This window comes from Myotis nattereri (genome assembly GCF_964212035.1).
Source record: "Myotis nattereri genome assembly, chromosome: 14".
NCBI classification, from domain to species: domain Eukaryota; kingdom Metazoa; phylum Chordata; class Mammalia; order Chiroptera; family Vespertilionidae; genus Myotis; species Myotis nattereri.
Genome location: NC_138089.1, coordinates 39,523,513 through 39,544,906, shown reverse-complemented (window position 1 = coordinate 39,544,906; position 21,394 = coordinate 39,523,513). Strand labels below are relative to the sequence as shown.

The 21,394-nt window shown below is 41.3% G+C and overlaps 1 protein-coding gene across 1 annotated transcript in view; it reads left to right on the top strand.

The window, feature by feature from the left end:
• The first annotated feature begins 6,079 nt into the window (after positions 1-6,079).
• TBC1D5 (TBC1 domain family member 5) overlaps positions 6,080-21,394 on the top strand; it is a 445,542-nt gene continuing 430,227 nt past the window's right edge. Inside the window, exon 1 of the mRNA XM_081105933.1 lies at positions 6,080-6,350. The gene's annotated coding sequence lies outside the window, so the exon portion shown is untranslated. The remainder of the gene's footprint in view (positions 6,351-21,394) is intronic.

Below are 21,394 nucleotides of genomic sequence, written 5' to 3'. Positions count from 1 at the left end.
GCTTTTCAGCTTTACTTTCTGCCACGCCACAAGACAAAGAATACACACAGATGCTAAAGCAGAGAACCAACTAGCACATAAGTAGCTGCAAAATTGTCTCAATTATTCAACTCTTTTTTTCTAAGAATGCTGATGTTGGTTCAAATTGAATTTTTCTAGCTTAAAAAAATATGAATTGTATTATAAGTAGCATAACTCAAAATGAATTTCCACACAATGTTTATATTTTCTGGCGTTATTAATCATCAGCTTTATTACTTTAGTTTCTTTTTCCTAGATTAGATTGCAGGCCACTCTCAGCCCTGTCAATACGCCCTGTGTTGCCTGGGGACTAACAAACCCTCATGTTTTCTCTTGGAGACTAAGGATGTGAGAAGCCAGAGAAGAGCTGGATTCTTAGAGGTACTATTGTACCTAAAGGATGAGGTCATCGGTATGGGTCTCCGTAGCTGGGCCTCCCAGCCTTGAAACCACCAGGATGCAGGTGATGGGAGAGGACTGGGCTGGTTTCCCATGGCTCCTCACTTCCTGCCTGCAAATTAACCTCTAAGGCAGGGGTGAGAACCTTTTTTTCTGCCAACGGCCATTTGAATATGATTTTTTTTTCTGTTAATCCTCACCCAAGGATATTTTTTCCATTTTTTTTTTTTTTTTTAAGAGAGAATGGTAGGGAGGGGGAGAGACAGACAGAAAAACACCGATGTGGGAGTAACACATTGATTGGTTGTCTCCCGCCTGCGCCCTGGCCCTGCAACCAAGGTATGTGCCCTTGACTGGAATCAAATCCAGGCCCCTTCAGCCTGTGGGCCAACACTGTAACTACTCAGCTAAATTGGCTAGGGCCATTTGGATATTTGTAACATCATTCGCAGGCCATACAAAATTATCAACTTAAAAATTAGCCTGCTTTGCCGAAACCGGTTTGGCTCAGTGGATAGAGCGTCGGCCTGCGGACTGAAAGGTCCCAGGTTCGATTCCGGTCAAGGGCATGTACCTGGGTTGCGGGCATATCCCCAATGGGAGATGTGCAGGAGGCAGCTGATCGATGTTTCTCTCTCATCGATGTTTCTAACTATCTCTCTCCCTTCCTCTCTGTGGAAAATCAATAAAATATATTTTAAAAAAAAATTAGCCTGCTTTGCCGTAACCGGTTTGGCTCAGTGGATAGAGCATCAGCCTGCGAACTGAAAGGTCCCAGGTTCGATTCTGGTCAAGGGCACATCCCCAGTGGGAGGTGTGCAGGAGGCAGCTGATCGATGTTTCTCTCTCATTGATGTTTCTAACTCTCTCTCTCCCTTCCTCTCTGTAAAAAATCAATATTTAAAAAAAATTAGCCTGCTATATTTGGTCAAACATTTAATTAACTCAGTCCTAATGCCTTGGCAGGGCCAGACCAAAGATTTCATGGGCCTTAAAGGGTCCACTGGCTGGTCATCCCCCTCCCCTCGACCCCGAAGTCTAAGGTAATCTGGGGGCAGATGGGAATCTTTCTTGCAACGCTGAAGAAATTGACTAATCCTCAGTACTTCAGGAGAGATGATGAGGATCAGAGGTGAGATGTTGGTGGGGCTGGAGAAGGAACCCCATTACTTGGTGCCTGAATGTTGCAGGATAAGGAAGAGTCAAGGAAAGCTCTCAGGTTATCTGCTTGGGGCTCAGAATGGAGGGGAAGACAATGCACTACCAGTGGCAGTAGGGGCACAGGAAAACGGGCAGATTTGGAGGGAATTTGAAAAGCTCAATTTGAGCAGGTTGACTTTGAGGTGCCAGTGGGACCATTTGGGACACATCTCCAGCAGAGAGCTGGATGTATAATTCTATTCTGGTTATTTATTGCTACTAACAAACCACCATCAAACTAAGTGGCTGCACAGAACCACAAATTTGCCCACAATTCTGCAATTTGGGCTTGGTGGAGAACAGCTTGTTTATGCTCCATGTGGTGTCAACTTGGTTGGGGCTGGAGAATCCACTTCTAAAATGGCCTCACTCACGTGTGTGGCTGATTGGTGCTGTGTCCAACTGGAGCACTGCTGGGCTATCAGCCAGGAGCCTCCATTTTCCTCCATGCAGCCTCTCTGGACAGCCAGGTTAGACTTCTTACAGCATGCTAGTGTCAGAGTAGTTGGTTTGCTTACATCATGCTTCCCCTAAAGGATAAAAACAGAAGTGGCTGTCAAACAGAAAAACTAAACAAGCAACGGAATAGATTTTATTTTGGCTATGGAAATAGGGAGAATACCCAGATTTGAAGATGAAGATCAGAGTGCCTTGGGAAGGTGGTTGCGCCTTATGCTTTCATAGGGAGGAGTAGACAAGTCACAGTTGGGATTAGTTTGTAATCTGGAGAAGTCTTAAGTCTTGGTCAGTCAGGAAATATTTATCTCTGGGTCTAGCTAATTTGAAGGGGACAAACAATTCTAACCTCAGCTAAACATTCTTGAGACAAAGACCAGGAAATAGAAGGATTTTTGTCTGAGCTTGTGAACAAGTTTGAAAAAAATGGAGAGGTCTGTGTTGGGCTTTGTCACAGGTAAGCAAGGAGTCATCTTCTAGTCTCATGAGAAAAAGTGGACAGTGAATCTCATCTAAGTCACATGGGGAAGGGTGATTTTTTTGTGGTAAGCCATTTCCCAGAACATAGACAGATGGGGGGATTTCCTAGTCACTTCTGTTTTCCATAACTAGGGCTCTGATAAAGTTCAACGTGGTCACTGCAAAGCCTTCTTAAGGCCTAGAACTGGCATAGTCATTTTGCCACATTTTATTGTTTAAAGCAGGTGACAAGTCCAGCCCAGACACAAGGGGAAAGGATTACACAAAGAAGTGAATACTGGGAAGGCATGGTTCATTGTGAACCACCAAATTAATATTCTCCCACAGAGTCTGAGCCTTGGACTGGATATTTAGAATAGGTAGGTATTAGCATAAACTAGGTAGTAACAAACTATTTGGTGGGGTCAGAAAAGTGTCTATCAATGTTGCAGACATATAAGATTGGAGTTTTGAGGGTTGTAACTGAAGGGGTTCAGAACAGGCCTCCCCAAAATTTGTCACTTTGGCAATGTGGACTATATGAAGGCAATCAAGGCCCAGAAGATTCAAGAAAAACTTTTACCTGTCCCCAAATTACTGAAAGAATGTAGATAGACTGGGTGTCCCAGAAGGAGAACTATTACCAGACATAACTTTTTATCTGGATAACCTATCTGTATGGCAGGACAAACACTTAATTAACAAACATCTGCTCTTCTTATTTTCCTATGAATTACCCTTTCCCTCCTTTAAGCCCTGTTCCCTACCTCATTTCTTAGCTCGGTATGGCATACAGCAGGTCCTCAAATAATGTCATTTTGCTATAATGTTGATGAAATGCCCTAGGAACCTTATTATATCAATTAGCCTATGGTTAAAATTGATTTTATTATATGTTGTTTCACTTAAAGTCACAGAACCTATCAACAATATTAAGTGAAGATTTATTGTATAAGCCTCAACTGCCCAACTTGCCTTTGGGTTTCACATTCTTTTGGGACCCCATATATGTTTTATTAAATTTATTTTTCTCCTGTTAATCTGTTATATTAATTTGATTATTAGACCAGCCCAAGAACCTAGAAAGGTAGAAAGAAAATTTTCCCTTCCCAACACGGTTTTCCTAGTTTTTCAGAAGTTCTGCTAATGCTGTTTATTGATCAACATTTATCCCAACATTTTCTGGGATTTTATTGTTAGTCCTGTTGAACATCATGCCAGTATTCACTAGTTTTATAGTAATGACTAGAGGCCCGGTGCATGACATTTGTGCACTGGGGGAGAGTGGGGGTCCCTCAGCCTGACCTGCACCCTCTCCAATCTGGGAGCCCTCAGGGAAGCCCTCTCCAATTCGGGAGTTTCTGTCTGTCTTTGCAATCATATAAGCGAATTGTCTGAGAACCCCCAACCCAGTTTGGTTTGTTGCTCACAGAATAATAGAGGCATTTTTTTTTCTTTGCTTCATTGGCGGAGATTTCCTGAAAGTTTTAGGATCTCTTCCCTTTAATTTTTCCTAGACACTCTGATTTTACTTATGTCTCTCACCTTTGCTTTCCCTCCATCCCCCACCGCAATAGTAACTTGCTCCAGGCTCACTTTGCTCTAGTGCAGCGGTTCTCAACCTGTGGGTCGCGGCCCCTTTGGGGGTCAAACGACCCTTTCACAGGGGTCATCTAAGACCATCGGAAAACACATATATAATTACATATTGTTTTTGTGATTAATCACTATGCTTTAATTATGTTCAATTTGTAACAATGAAATTGGGGGTCACCACAACATGAGGAACTGTATTAAAGGGTTGCGGCATTAGGATGGTTGTGAACACTGATCTAGTGTCTAGGAGATCCGTCTGCCACCAGAACTACGATTCCCAGCATTCCTGGTGCTCCCTGCGCTCTTGGTTTTCCCTTCCTGCTCTGTCTCCATCCCACGGCCTCCCACTCTACCAAGTCCTCCAAGCCACCAGCTCTCCCTCTCTGTTCTCCGTCTGGAGGCTTGGGGAGCCAAGTTCCCCAAGCTGCTCCACTCTCCGCCAGCTCTCCCGCTCTGCTCTCCACCTGGTGCCTGTGTATGCAAATTAACCCGCCATCTTTGTCAGGTTAATTTGCATACCCACTCCTGATTGGCTGGTGAGCGTAGTGGAGGGACAGTCAATTTACATGTTTCTCTTTTATTATATAGGATTTCTCTTTTATTATATAGGATGACTTATCTAGCCAGAGCTTCCAGTTTTTACATTTTAATTATTTGTCCTGATTAAATCTGGCTAGAAGCACTAATTTAGCCTAGCCACCTTCTACATCAAAGAGGGGCAACAGAGCCTGGCTGGTGTGGCTCAGTGGTTGAGCATCAACCTATGAACCAGGAGGTCATGGTTTGATTCCCAGGTGCCCAGGTGGGCTGCAGACTCCATCCCCAGTGTGGGGTGTGCAGGAGGCAGCTGATCAATTATTCTCTCTCATCATTGATGTTTCTATCTCTCTCTCCCTCTCCCTTCCTCTCTGAAATCAATAATAAAAAAAATATATTTTAAAAAAAGTGGGGCAACAGAATGAAAGGGAATCCCTGGGTGAAGGGGAGTGTTTATGAAGATAGGTCTCCCGTACAGGGACCCTCTCTGAAGCTAGCTAGCCTTTGGAAATTTGACGTTTCTCTCCCTTGGTTTCCCTTTGCTGGACTCAACAGTATCAATTTCCTTTGGAGCTCTTGGTGAAGGTAAGGTAATAAAAAATCATAAATCTTTTTTACAAGTTGAAGCATTTACTACTCTAATTAGCACCGCCTTTCAAAGGCTTTCCTATTGGGGAAACAAACACTAGCATTCCACGTGTGCTTCTGCTTCCGTGAAAGGGTAAGTGGAGGGCAACAAGACAGGGTTTAGACAGTGCCTGTATTCTGTCAGTCAGTCATACACCTTTACTGACAGGCCACAATGCTAAAGACACATACTGTCCTAGGGTATGTGGAGAAGACAAAATCCGAGCCTAGGATTGCGGGTTTGTAAAAAAAAAAACAACTGTTACATATAACTTCTCTATGGGTTATATTAAAGTAGGTCAGCACAAAATGCTAATACTCTCCCCAACCAGGGTAGGGTACATCTCACGGAGGAAGAAGTGATAGATAAACTGGGCCTTGAAGTATGAATAGGAGTCTACTCAGCTCTAGAAAACTAATGGAAGACCATTTTGTATGCAAGGAAATGTAAATTTTTAGGCTGGGAGGGTCCCGGGGGCTGACATCTCCCCTTCCTCTCAGTCGCCACTGGGAAAGGCAGCGGTGAGTGTTGAGTGCGAGTAGCTAAGTCCCAGGGGCAGGTTCCCAGGCTCCAGCTGCGCGATTGGTGGTGGTGCCCGTGTAGCGAGAACAGGAGGAAAACATTGAAAGAGCCTTCTGCGCATGCGCTCTCGCGGCCGGCCGGCTCGGCGAGGCGGCGCCGCTGGTTCACTCCCTACCTCAAGCCTCCTGGGGCCCCACACACTTGGCCCCGGGAGGGAGCGCGCCTCGCGCCCGCGCAGTCTCCAGGCCCAGGCGGGCGCCTGCGCACGAGCGCCGCGGACCCGCGAGCGCCGCGGGGTTATGAGAGGTGGAGCGCGGGAGGGCGCGCGGCAGGAAGCGGCCGCCGTTACGGCGCGAGCGTGGTCACGTGGCCGCTGGTCGCCGCCGCCACCCTTCCCGCCCTGTTCTCTTTCTGGTCGGGCCGGCCGGTCCCGCGAGCGCCCGGCCGAGACTGAGGGAGAGAGAGAGAGAGAAAGAGGAGGGGAGGAGGAGGATTCAGGGAGTAGGAGCTGGGGAGCCCTTCTGCGCCACAGGTAAAGCAAAATGATGATGATGATGATGATCATAAAAAAGCTGAGCCCTCGGGGCGCCTCCGGCTTCCTCCAGAGCATCCCCCACATGCAGAGGCTCCCGCCCGGGTTCCCCCTGAGCGTCTCAGGACCAGTCCCGCCTCCCTCCCCTCCCCTCCCCTCCCCTCGCTGTTGCTGCTGCCTCCGCCTCCCGGGGCGGCCTGCGGGTGCGGGTGCGGGTGCGGGTCCTGCCGCCGCCGCTGTCGCGCGGGGGAGGGTATTAGTACAGCCTCGCGTTCGTGCGCTTCCCAGAGCGGCTGGGGGTGGGGGTGCGGAGGGGAGGCTCCCCCAGCTCCCGGGCGGGCCGGCGTGGAGGCTGCGCCCCCAGCCTGCCTGCCTGCCCGCCCGCCCTGGGGAGAGTGGGGTGCAGGCTTCCAGGCCAGCTGCAGCGAGAGGGCAGGCATGGTGGCTGGACTCGGTCGGGCGCCACTTCCTACTTGGTAAACGTCCCGGCTCCTTTCTGCCCCGGGCTGCACTCTTCCTCCGCAGGCCGGAAGCGAAACGGGCCCGCCGTCCCCCAAATCCCTTTCAAACGCTGCCTTTACCAGAAACGGGAGCCTTTCACCTTTGAGGGGAGAACCGTGTCCTTGTTGGAGCGCGACTTCAGTGTATTCACCTGTAGGAACATGCACGTTGAGGCCTTTCCGGATACGAGAAACTTTGCTGAGGGTGAAAGTTGTCCCCCCCCCCCCCCCGACTTTTCCTGGAAAAAACGAACACAAACCTGTAAAAACAATGTTCGGGGCTGCACGTGACTTTTTCAATGCTAGGATTAAACAGTGTTAGTTCCAGGAACCTGATCTATGTTTTCAAGTTTACATCCTTAAAGGTGTTCCCCCCCCCCCCAATGGCTTTCTGGAAAAAGTTTCATTTGTCGACTTTAAATAGGACCGAATCCCGAAATTTTAGCATGCAGAGTGCACCGTTTGCGGCCGGTTGAGCTGACATTTCTAGACCCAGTCACTTTTGCACTCTTTGGACAATAGGATAGAGTCTCAATAAAACTATATATTATTGGTTTTGTGCCGTTGCACAAAATAATGACTCCAAGCGGGAAGCATTACTGTTGTTGAAAATGGTACAAATCTTTGAATACTTATTGGTATCAGTGGTAACGAAATTAAAGTATTTGTTATTTCTCATAATGAGCTTTCCTAATTCCGCATCTTGGTTATTTTCATAATATGTCTCTGAATTCAAATGTGAAATTGAGCATTTTTAATTTTTACAGTAGAGTCATTTGGAACAGTGCTTCTCAAACTTTAATGTGCATAGGAATCCCTTGGGATTCTTGTTTGAAGGTGCCAAATCTGGGTCAGTAGATCTGTGATTCAGCTTGATATTCTGCGTTTCCTATAAGCTTCTAGGTACTGCTGGACAAGGAACCATCCTTGAGTAGCAAGGATGTGATTAACTTGTGTGCTAAGAAATAAAACAAGTGCCTTTTAATAACTCACCCTGGTGTAGAGGTGATTTGAGAAAAGGGGCAAATAGGATGAACTGAGAAGGGTTTTCGTAGGGAGATCACTTATGCAGAGTGAGCAGGCCAGGTCTGGGGCCCAGGGCCGGGGTAGCAGCAGAACTGGGGGAGCTGCCCCCAACCAGGAAGAGCGCAGGGACCAGGTGTGCATGCTGAGTGGCGCCTCTATCACCTGGTCTGTGGATTTCCCATGGAAGCTTGCTGTGTTTCTAGCTGAAGGAATTGCTCAGCTCTAGGTAGTTGGGCTTTATCAACATCAGCCTCTGAATGCACTGCTGGGATGAAAGTTTCTTTAATTGGTGGGAGTATTGAGTGTGTGCTCTCTCTCTCTCATTCAAACGCAGCCTCAGTTGAGTATGTATTGCCATCCTGAGCCTTGGAAGCAAACTGGCAAAGAGTGAAGGGTCTCCACCTGTTGAGGGTATCCTACCTGGGTTCAGATGTTTTTCTAATGTACTTAAAAAACGTAAAATGAAAAGTTTGTGTCACTCATAACCTCGAATACTTTATGTGTAGAAACATGGTTTTACTTTAAAACAACTTCATGGAAGTGTAACATCAGAACTTTAGTACCATAAATCTTATAGTCATTAATTCTTACTTTACCATTGTTTCTTTATGTTATTAACTAATATTTATGACAGCACTTCTGAAGTAGTTACTGAGTGCCAGGCACTGTTCTAAGCGCTTAGTAGCTACTTGAACTCATGTAATCCTCACAACAACCTATTTGCAGTGGTCGGCAAACTCATTAGTCAACAGAGCCAAGTATCAACAGTACAACGATTGAAATTTCTTTGGAGAGCCAAATATTTTAAACTTAAACTATATAGGTAGGTACATTGTTATTAGCTTAATTAGGGCGCTCCTAAGGCTTAGGAAGAGCCACACTCAAGGGGCCAAAGAGCCGCATGTGGCTCGCGAGCCGCAGTTTGCCGACCACGGCTTTAAGGAAACATATGCTCAGGTTTGCACAGCTGACACTCAGCTAGGACTCCGGTCGGTCGTCTAACTCTTGAGTCCATGCTTTTAACAATCTTCTCTATGTTGCCTTTTTAGAAGATAATTTGATGGTATTTTTTTATGTCTTCGTTCCTATTGTTAAAAATTATAATCTTTCATTTTAAAATTCAAATTTGTCATCCTTTTTTTATTATTTTTAAAATTTTATTTTATTGTTTAAAGTATTACAAATAGTAGTACATATGTCTCCTTTTTTCCCCATTCAGACTGTCATCCTTTTCAAAGTTTCCCTTATTTTTTCCCATTTAGAAATGAAGAACTAGTATCAGTTCTTCAGTGTTTGAGAGTTTTACTGAATAAGATAATGAAATTTGCAAAGAATTATTTTGTTTGTACTTGTTTGCTGGACCAGTCTCTAAATTGGTATGTCACTATTAAATGTACAAGTAGTATCTGCTTCCCTTTGACCCTGCAGGTTTTCAGTCCTTTATTTCCTGCCTATGCCTGTCCTCCACCTTCTCATGAATACTTGGTAGATTCATTTTATTTTTGTTAATCCTAAGAGAGTTTTGGGGGGATTGACAGGGTTGCTGATTTTATTTTTCTAGTAAGGACAATAAAAAAACACACACCTAAGCACTGGTCATCAGGATCATATTTTAACACTGCAAAAAAAAGGACAACCTCAGGATAAAGGATGATATTGTAAGTTGAATTATTTGTAATTCATAAACATATTAATATATGGTCTCCTACCCCCTTCTTGTCTTTGACCATAGAAGGCTTTGTCTAAGACATCTCTTAACATGGGGAAGTCACTAGAATGGCAATGTGTGTGCTAGAACTTGAGAAATGAGAGATTGTGGCTGGGTTTAGCTGGGGGAGGGGAAAAAGGTAGGGGGAGGGAGAGTATTGGGGGTGGGAAGGACCTGTGGGGCTGATAACAGTAGCATTAATTCTCTATTAACTGGGATAACAGTGAGTTTGGGAAGGAAATCAGTGTAACACCAGGTCCTGTTGTAAATGTTTTCTCAAAGCTCATACTCTATTTTTGTGATGTCTATTAAACTGTCATGCTGGCCAATTCCTTAGCCTCACAGTACTTCACTTTTCTATTTATTTTTAAAATGAAGATAAATAATAACTATCTCAGAAAGTTGTTTTGAGGATTAAGTGAGAATATATGTGTATATATACATACATATATACATATATAGATATATATACATATAATATGTATAACATGCATATGTAAAACTAGAGGCCCGATGCATGGATTTGTTCACCAGCGGGGTCCCTCAGCCTGGCCTGTGACCTGTCGCAATCCGGGACCCCTTTGGGGATGTTGGACTGCCAGTTTTGGAACCGGCAATCTGACATCCCCCGAGGGATGCAGTAGTGCACGAAGCGGCAGGTGGCAGGTGGCCGGGAGGAGCCCATTCCTGGGCTGGGTGCAGCTCCCGCTCATCCTGGCCCCATGGCGCCTGCCTCCACTGACACTAGGTAGCGCTGCCACGGGGGCAGGAGAGGCTCGTGCCACTGCAGCTGCACTTGCCAGCCACAAGCCCAGCATCTGCCTCGTTGGTCAGCTGAGTGGCGCTCCTGCTGTGGGAGCCCAATGACCACCAGGGGGCAGCTCCAGCGTTGAGTGTCTGCCGCCTGGAGGTCTGTGCACATCATAGTGACAGGGTCAACCTGTCGTTCAGTCGACAGGTGGTAATGGTCAATAGGCTTTTGTGTATATAAATGATTATGTGATGTCTGGCACGTGGTTAATCTATCATGGATGCCCTATGGATAATCTGCAGTGTGGTTGATCATAGCCACATAATCAAGACTGATTATATTTGAGTGAGTCTAATGGAAATTGTACATTTATTTTGGTGTAAGACTATGGGCTTATAAAACAGAAAGTTTGTACTTTGTGGATGAAATACAAAATTGGTATAGTAATGCTCTTATCTCTTTGGAGAATTAAATATTATTAAATATGGTTTGGCAACTCAGATCTTTCAAAACAAGGAAGTAAGGCTGTAGAGATGCTAAATATGTTTTTTGTGGTTGTTTGAAAGGTTTGGTTTAAAGTTTTCAGGTGTAGTGTTTTGAAGCCTAGAATAAGAAAGCCATTTTTTTCTCACAGCTTCTCTGACTGTATAACTTAAACCTTCCTCAACCAACTCCTCTGCTCTTTAATCTTTGCATTCTCCAGACCTGGTCTATAGCCCCTTATCTGAAACCCATGGTGGCATACGTGTCTCAGAAGTAAAAAGATGTTATAGTTTACTAGAGGTCTAGTGCACGGATTCATGCACCAGTGGGGTCCCTCGGCCTGGCCTGTGCCCTCTCGCAATCTGGGACCCCTCAGCTGGGCCAAACCGGCAGTCCGACATACCCTGAGGGATGTAGCAGTGCATGAACGGACAGGGGGGAGCCTGAGCCACTCCCGCTCATCCCGACCCACTGCGCCTGCCTCCGCTGCTGCTCGGTAGTGCTGCCGTGGTGGCAGGAGAGGCTCCCACCACAGCAGCTGCACTTGCCAGGCATGAGCCTGCCTTCTGGCTGAGTGGCGCTCCTGCTGTGGGAGTTCACTGTCCACCAGGGGGCAGCTCCTGCATTGAGCGTCTGTCACCTGGTGGTCAGTGCACGTCATAGCAACCGGTTGACCGGCTGACCAGTCGTAACAGTTGCTTAGGTTTTTATATATAGAGATTGTTTTGAATGGGATCTCTCTCTCTCTCTCTCTCTCTCTCTCTCTCTCTCTCTCTCTCTCAGTGTTTCTACCTGACTTCTGCTGGTGAATAAAGAGCTGCTGATTTTTTTGTGTATTTTGTAGCTAGTCACTTTGTGAATCTATTTATTAAGCAGCCTTTGAGTTGATTCTCTTACATTTTCCAGGTTGATAAGCATAACATTGAAGCCAGCCATTTTTATGTAAGGGTCTTTTTCATGATTAATTTTCACTATGGTAGCTGTGCTGGAATGAATTTCTTAATTCCATTAACTCGGAATATGTTTTGATTTGGTATCACTGTGAATTGATGTACTCAGCTCTCAGAAAGTTATTCCACCAAATGAGTTCTGTTATGGACTGTTTCCCCAAAATTCATAAGTTGAAATCCTGTTCCCCTTCCCATGGGATGATATTAGGAGGTGAGACTTTTGGGAGGTAACTAGGAGTTAACTGAGGGAGAAAGTTTTGAGGGTGGATGAGGTCATGAGGGTGGAGCCCTCATGAATGGGATTAGTTCCCTTATTAACAGTCACCAGAGAACTTGCTTCCTCTCCTTGGTATGTGAGGATACAACCAGAAGTCTGTGGTCTGCAACCTGGGAGAGGGCATTCAGCCCTCAGAATTGTGAGAAACACGTTTCTGTTGTTTAAAAGCTTCTAAGTGTATGATATTTTGTTATAGCAGCAGAAACTGATTAAAGACAATCTCTAAGCTGAAAAGTTTTGTGATTCCACTTTGTCAAAAGACTCCTGGTAACAGACACAGCTCTCTGGTACTTTAAGTTAAAATAATTGTGGTTGTTTAGCTCTACCTCCCAAGGAATTATTCTGAGATTTTTGCATTTTTATCTCCTGAGAGCTTGAAGATTTTTTCTATGTGGTTTGGCAAAAATTTAAAGATAAGACTGATAGACTACAGAGATCAGACCTGTGTTTGCTTGTTTGCAGTATCAAGTATCATGGTTTTCTTTTTCTGATCAGGTGGTGTAATTAAATTTTGTAATTGTTAGACTGAGTGTAATGGAAACAATTGGGAAGTGAAAAATGGACCGGGGGCAGTGACTGGCAGAGGATAGGATGGGGAAGTGTCTGGTGTGTCAGCTCTTCTTTCTCTGGCCCTCTTTCTACTTTCTGATGATCTTCCCTGGACTTCTTTAACTTTATCCTTCTAATGATTTTCTGACTTCCTATATATTCTCCAGGTATACCTCCTCCTCCTCCTCCTCCTCCTCCTCCTCCTCTTCTCCTTCTTCTCCTTCTCCTCCTCCTCCTCCTCTTCTCCTTCTTCTCCTTCTTCTCCTTCTCCTCCTTCTCCTCCTTCTCCTCCTCCTCCTCCTCCTCCTCCTCCTCCCCCCTCCCCCTCCCCCTCCCCCTCCTCCTCCTTTTTTTTTTTTTTTTTTTTTAAAGAGAATAGCTCCCCTCCATGCTTTCTACTTTGATCAGCAGAACATATATGCTTTGTGCCTCTCTGGGAAGTGCTCCTGATCAGCGCTTTGAATTTCCTTCCTTCTTGCCACTAAAACTGTCTGCAAAATGCCCTGACCAGTGGCCATTAAGCATCCTACCTTGCAAAGCCTGTGCAAAACAATGATTAAACTTGGGTTTCCTCATAACATAAAGCCACTGCTTTGGAAATGTTAACAAAATGAGAGAGCCAGATACCTTTTAAAGACAAATTGTCAGAGAATTGTGGAATGGTTGAGGACTACAGAGGAGATAGTGAGAGATTAGTGTTACAAAGATAGAATAAGCTTCTGAGGAGTCTGTTATCTTAGATCTCCAACCCTGATTTCTTCCTGAGCTTTAGCCCCTTGTTATCTGATTGGCTACTGGGTAATTCCACAGTTGAATGGCCTACAGAAAGTTCATCTTTTCTTGCAAAACCTATCCTCCCTCCCAAGTTTATTATTTCAGTGGATGACACCACTATCACTCTAGTTGTTTAAGCTAGAAACCTGGCAGACACACTTTACTTTTTAAAAAAATCCTTACCCAAGGATAGGTTTTTGCAAAAAAAATTATTTGGGGGGGGGGGGGCGGAGAAAGAGAGAGAGAGAGAGAGAGAGAGAGAGAGAGAGAGAGAGAGAAACGTTGATCTGTTGCCTCCCATATGTGCCCTGTCCGGGGATTGAACCCGCAACATACGTATGTGCCCTAACCAAGAACCAAACTTGCAACCTTTTGGTGTATGGGATACTCCAGCCAACTGAGCCACCTGGTTAGGGTTTTAGGGTTTTACCTTCTTTTTTAAAAATTTCACTTAAAGGCATTGAGCTCTGTGTATTCTACCTCTTGACCCCATTGTCTTTTGATCCCTACTCTGGTACATTATCTCTTGATTTGCCAGATTTTCTGTCTCTTGCTAAGGTTTCTGTAAGGTTTCTGACTGGTGTCACTGTAGCCAGGTGATCTTTTTAACCGCTCACCTGATTCTCTTACTCTATAGCTTTGAACCTTTAATATTTTCCGTCACTTCTGTCCCAGTCTTGTATCTCTTTCTTCTACCGCTCCTATACTCTGTGATTTATTTTAAAGTACTGAAATCTTTGTGTTTTTGGAACTGCTTATTATTTTTGTTTGTCTCAAGCCTGACATATTCTGTCGCTTGATCTTACTGCATTGCGAAGTTTCAGCTTAAATGCCATATCCAGGAAGCTTCCTTACACCACTAAGTCTGAGTTGTGCCGTCCTGTAGGCCAGATACCCTGTACTATTCCATGACATTAATGTATTATAATTGGCCTTTTACCTAAGAGTCTGTGTCTCACTTTTGACTGGTCTGTGAGTGACAAGGCCATATACATCATCTTTACTCCTGGTGCTATGCCTATTAAAAGTTGATGTCATACCAGGTACTGAAAATACAGCAGTGAATAAGGGGGGTGTTCCAGTTAGTAGCTACTGTGTGATTAATCTCCCCACAATTTAATAGTTTAAGACAACATTAATATTTATTCATACATGATTTTATAATTTGTATAGCAGTTGGTAGGAGTAATTTATTGGTTTACTTGGTGTCAGTTCTTTGTTGGTTAGTTACTACTTCCAAGATGGCTGGCAGTTGATTCTGGCTGCTGCCTTGGAGCTCAGTAGGGCTGTTGTTCAGGGCACCTACATGGGGCCTCCTCATATGGCCTGGGCACAACTGGTGGGTTCTGAGGGGGAGTGTCCCAAGAACAAGCATTCTAAGAGTAGGAAGTGGAAGCAGCCAGTCCTGTTAATGATTATGCTTGGAACTGATGAGCATCACTTCTGCTGTCTTCTATTGGTTGAACAGAGTCAGCCCAGATTTGATGGGAGGAACTCCATCTCCTGATGGAGAAAGTGGCAGAGAACTTGTGACTGTTTAATCCACTAAACAGACCTAAAAAACAAACAAAATAAAACTATAAAAGTTGTTAGATGAGTTACTTTCTGTCTATATCTTCAACCTCCAAGAATCATGATCATATATCATTAATTTAAAAATAGTCAAAGTACTACTTATAGTGAAAAATTTTAAAATAAATTTTACTCCCAATCTTCTTAAATAATTACTATTTTCTGTTATTCATATAGTTTCTTAATTTTTAAGTTTTAAATACACATATAGCTTCTAATTTCAGTTCTGTTTCTGTTTAAAAATTTTACCTTTCCTAAATCCTCATGCACTGATGTTATTACTCTGTAAATTTCTAGAAGTGGGATTGTATCAGAGGTATGTATAATTTAGATTTTGATACTTATTGTTAAACTGCCTAATAGATAATATTCATTTATACCCCAACTTTTAGTGCATGGTATAAATTACATTTGCCCATGGCCTTGCTACCAAGAAAGTATTGCAAATCATTGTTTTTGGTTAAACTATGGGTAAAAATTGACAGATTGCTTTTATTATTTCTTCAATGCCTATTTAAGTCCTTTGTCTAATTTTGGGGAAGTTTTTTTCTTATTGATTTCTCAAGTGCTCTTTGCCTATCATATATAGCCAATATTCCTAATTTTATTTTTAAATTCTTCTTATACATTTTAAAAATTATTGTGAAGAATTGTTCAATTTTTATGTACCTCTTTATCTTTATGATTTTGTTTCTTGGCAAAAACAATATTAAACTCAGTTCTCTCTTATTTGTCTTGTTTTACCACTCTGGTCAATCTTCCAGTAGTTTGAAATACAGATTTTGTATTCATACATACTGCAAGTGGGGTAAAACAATCACAGGCCAAGAAATTTTATAGCAATAATACAGGCTGTGTTTTGGGGAATTAATTTCAGAATCTTACTCATCTCTTAATAGTCTTACAACACAATGGAATTGATCTGTTTTGGGATTTGGAAAAATTCTATCTTCAACAGTGAATCATGTTGAATAAAGGCAAATTGCTGTCAGTGTTAGACTTATGCAAAAAAATGAAAGAAACCTTTTAAAATTGAAAACAGTAGAATATGGTCAGCTAGGTTATATGGACAAAACAGTTACCTGAAAAAAATAAGAAATGCTAAAATAATTTTTTTTTCTCCTTAAGAGCTAATGTGATAGTAAGAAATTACCAGGCCAAAATCTACATGAAAACAGGAATTCAGAGAAGTAAGCAGAATATTAAAACTGCTTTCCGCTGAGGATATTTGTCACATTTTAGGGAACTTTGCCTTTGTTTTGAAAACCTCACAAGGCACATATTTGTATAGAAATTAACGCCCAGAAACGCCCAAGGAGTTGAGTCTGATAGGAAATACCTTTCCTATGAAATTGGAACTCCAAAGAGCAATGCCCATAGAGTATGCGCAAACCAAGATTAAAACCCTTCCTATGCTCTTGCTTATAGGAGCCTGCATGAATAGTTGCTTTGGACATGAAAAAAATACCTATTCCTAAGCAGGCTTTCCCCTCTTGACTTGTGGCTCAAATTTAGCATTACCTGTTAGTCCAAAAAAAGCCTCAAGTTGTGAATTTAAAATGGTTTTAGGTCCTTGGCAGAAACAAATGAAAGTCCTTTCAGGTAGGATACATTTTTATCTTAGGTCCTAGGAATTCCCACAAATAATCTTCCAAAGAATTAGTTCACAGTAAAATATAACCAAGCATGTGAGGTAACAAGACACTATGAGTAGTAAGAAGCAGCAGGAACAATAGATGGACATAGACCCCTAATTTGGAATTATCAGACAAAGATTACTGCTATAAAACAACTGTTTTTTATGGTTACAAAACGATAAAAATATCTGCAGAGAATAGGAAGCTAAACACATTTGAAAAAGACCTGAATAAAACTAGAATTAAGAAATGCAATAACTAAAATGAAAAACTCAGTGGTTATAGTTAATGGTAGATAAAATGCAGCTTAAGAGAATGAATGAACTGGACATAGGAAAGAAGACATTATCCAAAATGTAGCACAAAAAGACAAGGAAATGTATGAAAAGAAAGACATTAAGATATATAGAACATAAAATGAGAAAGCCTGAGAGTATTTCATCAGTTTTCTAATTGTAGAAGTGAGAAATAATAAGAAAGGAGGCAATGTTTAGAGAAGTAATAGCTGAGAATTTCTTAGAGCTGATGAAAAATACCAGTCCATGAATTTAAGAAATTCAGAGAACCACAAGCAGAATATTTATAAGGAAGTTCACATCTAGATACACATCATAGTAACATGGAGAGCACCAGCAACAAGAAGAATATCTTAACAATTGGCAGAGAACGAAAGACAGATTACCTAAACATTGCAGTTATACTGATAGCTGACTGCTCTAGGAACAGAAATGGAAGCCAGAAAACAGTAGTTTCATAATCTCACTGGGCTGGGGAAAAAATTGCCAGCTTAATATTTTCTACCCAGTGAAAATACATTTTAAGAATAATGATGAAATAATAACATTTTCAGGCAGAATTGTAAAATATTATTCTCTGATTGTAAATGTATAGGTTGATATACTTTCTGATTTGTTCTAGTATTTAGAATGAAGGATTCTAATTAATATAACAAAGCAAATCTTAGCTTCACATAGTTATCCTATTCTTAGAAAATTGTTGTGTTTATACTTAGTAAACAGAGATACAGTTGTACTGATATATTACTCCAAGTTTTGGATCTTTGTTCAGAATCTTCAGTGTTGTAGGGCATCTTTTATGATGATTAATGCGTGCCTTTAAGTCTTGCTCTATCAGTGATGTAATTTTTAATATTTGTATTTGAAATATTAAAAGTCAAGCCAAGAAGAATTTGGAGAAAATTGTGTCTTGGTATTTGCAAAAATAACTCCTGGAAATGACTTTATTCTCATCCCCCAATCCCCAATACAAATTTCTGGGGGAAAAATAGTGGGGAAATTTTTTTTTTTAACCGATTAATGGTAGTCTAGAATGATGTAAGAGCAAACAGATCTTAAAGTTGGTTAGATGGACCTGGGTTAAAATCTGGCTCTGTCATTTAGTAATTCAGTCTTGGTCATGTGACTTACCCTTTCAGATACTTAGTTTCTCATCTGTAAAATAGGAATAAGACTACTTTACCAGGTATCATGGGAAATAGAGTAATGTTTGTAAAAAGCAGTGAGTGCGGTCTGTGGCTGTTATTGGATTTCTGAGTAACACAGAAAAATGAATTGAATCTGGGCAGGAATTTGAAATTGTTACTTTTAATGTTGAAGAGTTATAGATACTTATAATAATGATAAACTTTTTGACTTTAAGAAATTGTCAGAATGTGACTTGTTGCCTTGGTGGTTAATTTTGCATTAGGTCATCTGTGTATTCTGCATATAGGTTACATAGCTTCACATTCTTTAGAAAGTTAAAAAGATTGTCAGCCACCACTACCACCACCACCACCACCACCACCACCACCACCACCACCACACACACACACACACACACACACACACACTATTTCTATCTCCTGAAATGGAAGTTTATGATGACAGTTAATATTCTACACCTGAATACTTTAGGAATTTAATTCAGAAAACGGTTATAAAGTATGAACTTAAAACTTTATTCTTTCGTTTTCAGAAGTTAAATATATTTGTTGGCGTCCAATAATTTAAATTACAAGCTATCAGAGCACTCTGTTGCTATTTGAATCAAAGATACTAATATTTGTAAAATATTTAGACCTATATTTTTTCTCTCCTTTTTGTTGTTTGTAGTCAAGACATGAATTAGAATCTTTTATGAAGTAGAATTACTTGTACACCTTACAAATTATTAGTTTGTTATTCTTTAACATCCAGACATTTACCTCATTTAATAGTGATAACTATGTGGAATATGTTAGCTGATTGCATTTTTTAAACCACACTTCTTATTATCATAGCAAAATTTTAAAAGTCTATAATGTTAAAAGTGTAATATGCTAATTAGACTGGATATCCTTTTGGACATCCTTCCTTCCGGACAAAGCTGCAGTGGGCAGGGGCTGCGGCAGAGGTGGCAGAGGCCCTAGGCCATGGCGGCGGCGAGTAGTGGCTGTGGGCGGGGACTGGGGCCAAGACCCTTGCACAAATTTCGTGCATTGGGCCTCAAGTTATATAACGAAGACAATTCAGTAATTTATAACTTTGCAACTTGGCATCTTTCTTATTTATTTAATTTACATTTTTTAAAGTCTTATAAATTGGTTTTAGAGAGAGGAAGGGAAAGAGAAAGAGGGAAAGAGAAGGAGGAAGCAGTGTGAGAGAGAAACATCTATCGGTTGTTTCCCATACACTCCCTGACCAGGGATCAAAACTACAGCCTAGGTATGTGCCCTGACTGGAATTGAACCTGCAACCTTTCGCTGCATGCGACCACACTCCAAACAACTGAGCCATTCAGGCAAGGCTTGACATCATTTTTAGAATGTTGGTTATAATAATAAGTTGTATTTGTAGATTTTGAGTTTTCTCAGGTTATAGAGACAACTACTGAAAACAAATCAGGCATTTCAAATCTTTCAAGAAGTTCCTTGATCTCCAATCAAATACTTTAAAAATAATTTGGGTAAAAATAGTGACACAAGTTTGTCTAAATACATACATGCACAAATGCTTCTTATTAAGCATCTTGTTATAATTTTCTTGACTTACTTCAGACATACCTGTTATGCAGAAATTGAGCAGCAGCAATTTTTTATGCAGTTAGGTCGTAGGATATTGGTATCTATACCGTACTGCTTTTGATCTTGGAAGTAATCCCTTGTAAGCACAAACTTTAAAGAACATTAAGATTATACTTTCTAAGTTGATATATTTGCCTTAGTAAAAAAACCCACATAGACATTTTTTTCTTGTTTACGTTTGACTTTGTATTTTATATTTTGAGCTTTAGTTTATATTTCACAAGCTGGTAATTTCTTTTTAACTAGTGGTTGTACTATCAGAAAAATTATAGGTTAACGTGGAATGAGCCTGTTTTTCTTTTTATCTTTAAATTTTTTATATTTTGTGTTATTTCATGATATCAAACTCTATGTGAATCAAAGTCATTCCTTATAGGAATAGAAATTACTATTATAGTCTGTTTATTAGGGTTTATTGATAAATTTCTTCCATGCTCTAGTTTCACTTTTTTGCAGAACCAAAGATTTTTAGATAGTCATATTTTCACATCCTATAACAGTATTAAATATTAAAAACCCTGATAAGGTTAAAACAAAAAACCTAGTTTTTTTCTTATTATATGAGTGCATGTACCGTGCTGTGATGTAAGGTGTATTATTTCAGTGGAGCGGGGTTGTTTTTTTTTGTTTTTTGTTTTTTTAAAGGACTAGTATAGAGGATATTGTTAACCACATAGCAGGTAGAAAACAAATGTCAAATTTACACAAAGGGGCTAGGATAATAACTCACTTTCCACTGAGTTTTCAGACATTAATCAGACAACTAGGCGGAATAATCAATCAACAAGATCTGATAGGGCTATTCTATCAGCATATGATAATAAGTCATGTACAAAGTGAGGGGAGTAGGTTGAATGTGTCTTGGAGATGCTAATCTCATTTTAGAGCTTTTGAATCAGTGAGAAATGTTTATTAATTGGTAATTACTTACAAGCTTTTGAGATAGGTCCTTGTAATTGGTTTATTTGCAGAGGTTGACATAATAGGTACTAAGTAAAGTTCTCTTTATACTTACACAAATATTTATGCAAAAATGTGTGTGTTTGATAATAATTACTATTTAAAATACTGGCTAAAGATTGTCTTGTCCTTTTAACCTTTGTATTTTTTTAAAGTAATTCTCTGGTTCATCGTTAGCTTAAAATCACTCACGGGAACATTGCTTCAGAGACAACAAGAAGGACCAGACAAAACTGAACCCAAATCTTACTTCTGCTGTTTGCTCGTTAGGTTGATTGCTTGGAAAAACTAGGTAACCTTTTTGGATTTCCATTTCCTTACTGTGAGGTCTTAAGTAAATTGTACTTTACATAAACTGCCTAGCAGTGTGTAGTTGCTCAGGAAATGCTTGTCCTTACTAACCTCAGGCCCCTCTTTCTTTACATATCTGTCTTTCAAGTCTGTAATCTTAAATTGACCTTTTGCTTTAGTTTTGGAATCATTGTCTAATGCTATTTTTCTGTGATCAAGAACAACTAGCCTGACTGGTGCGGCTCAGTGGTTGAGCTTTGACCTATGAACCAGGAGGTCATGTTTCGATTCCCGGTCAGGGCATATGTGCAGTTTGCAGGCCCTGTCCCCATTGTGGGGCGTGCAGGAGGCAACCGATCAATGATTCTCTCTCATCATTGATGTTTCTATCCCTCTCTCTCCCACTCTGAAATCAATACAAAAATATTAAAAAAGAACGACTAATTCAGTGGCTACGAAATACTGTTCATTCAGAAATTAAAAACAACTAATAGATATTTTT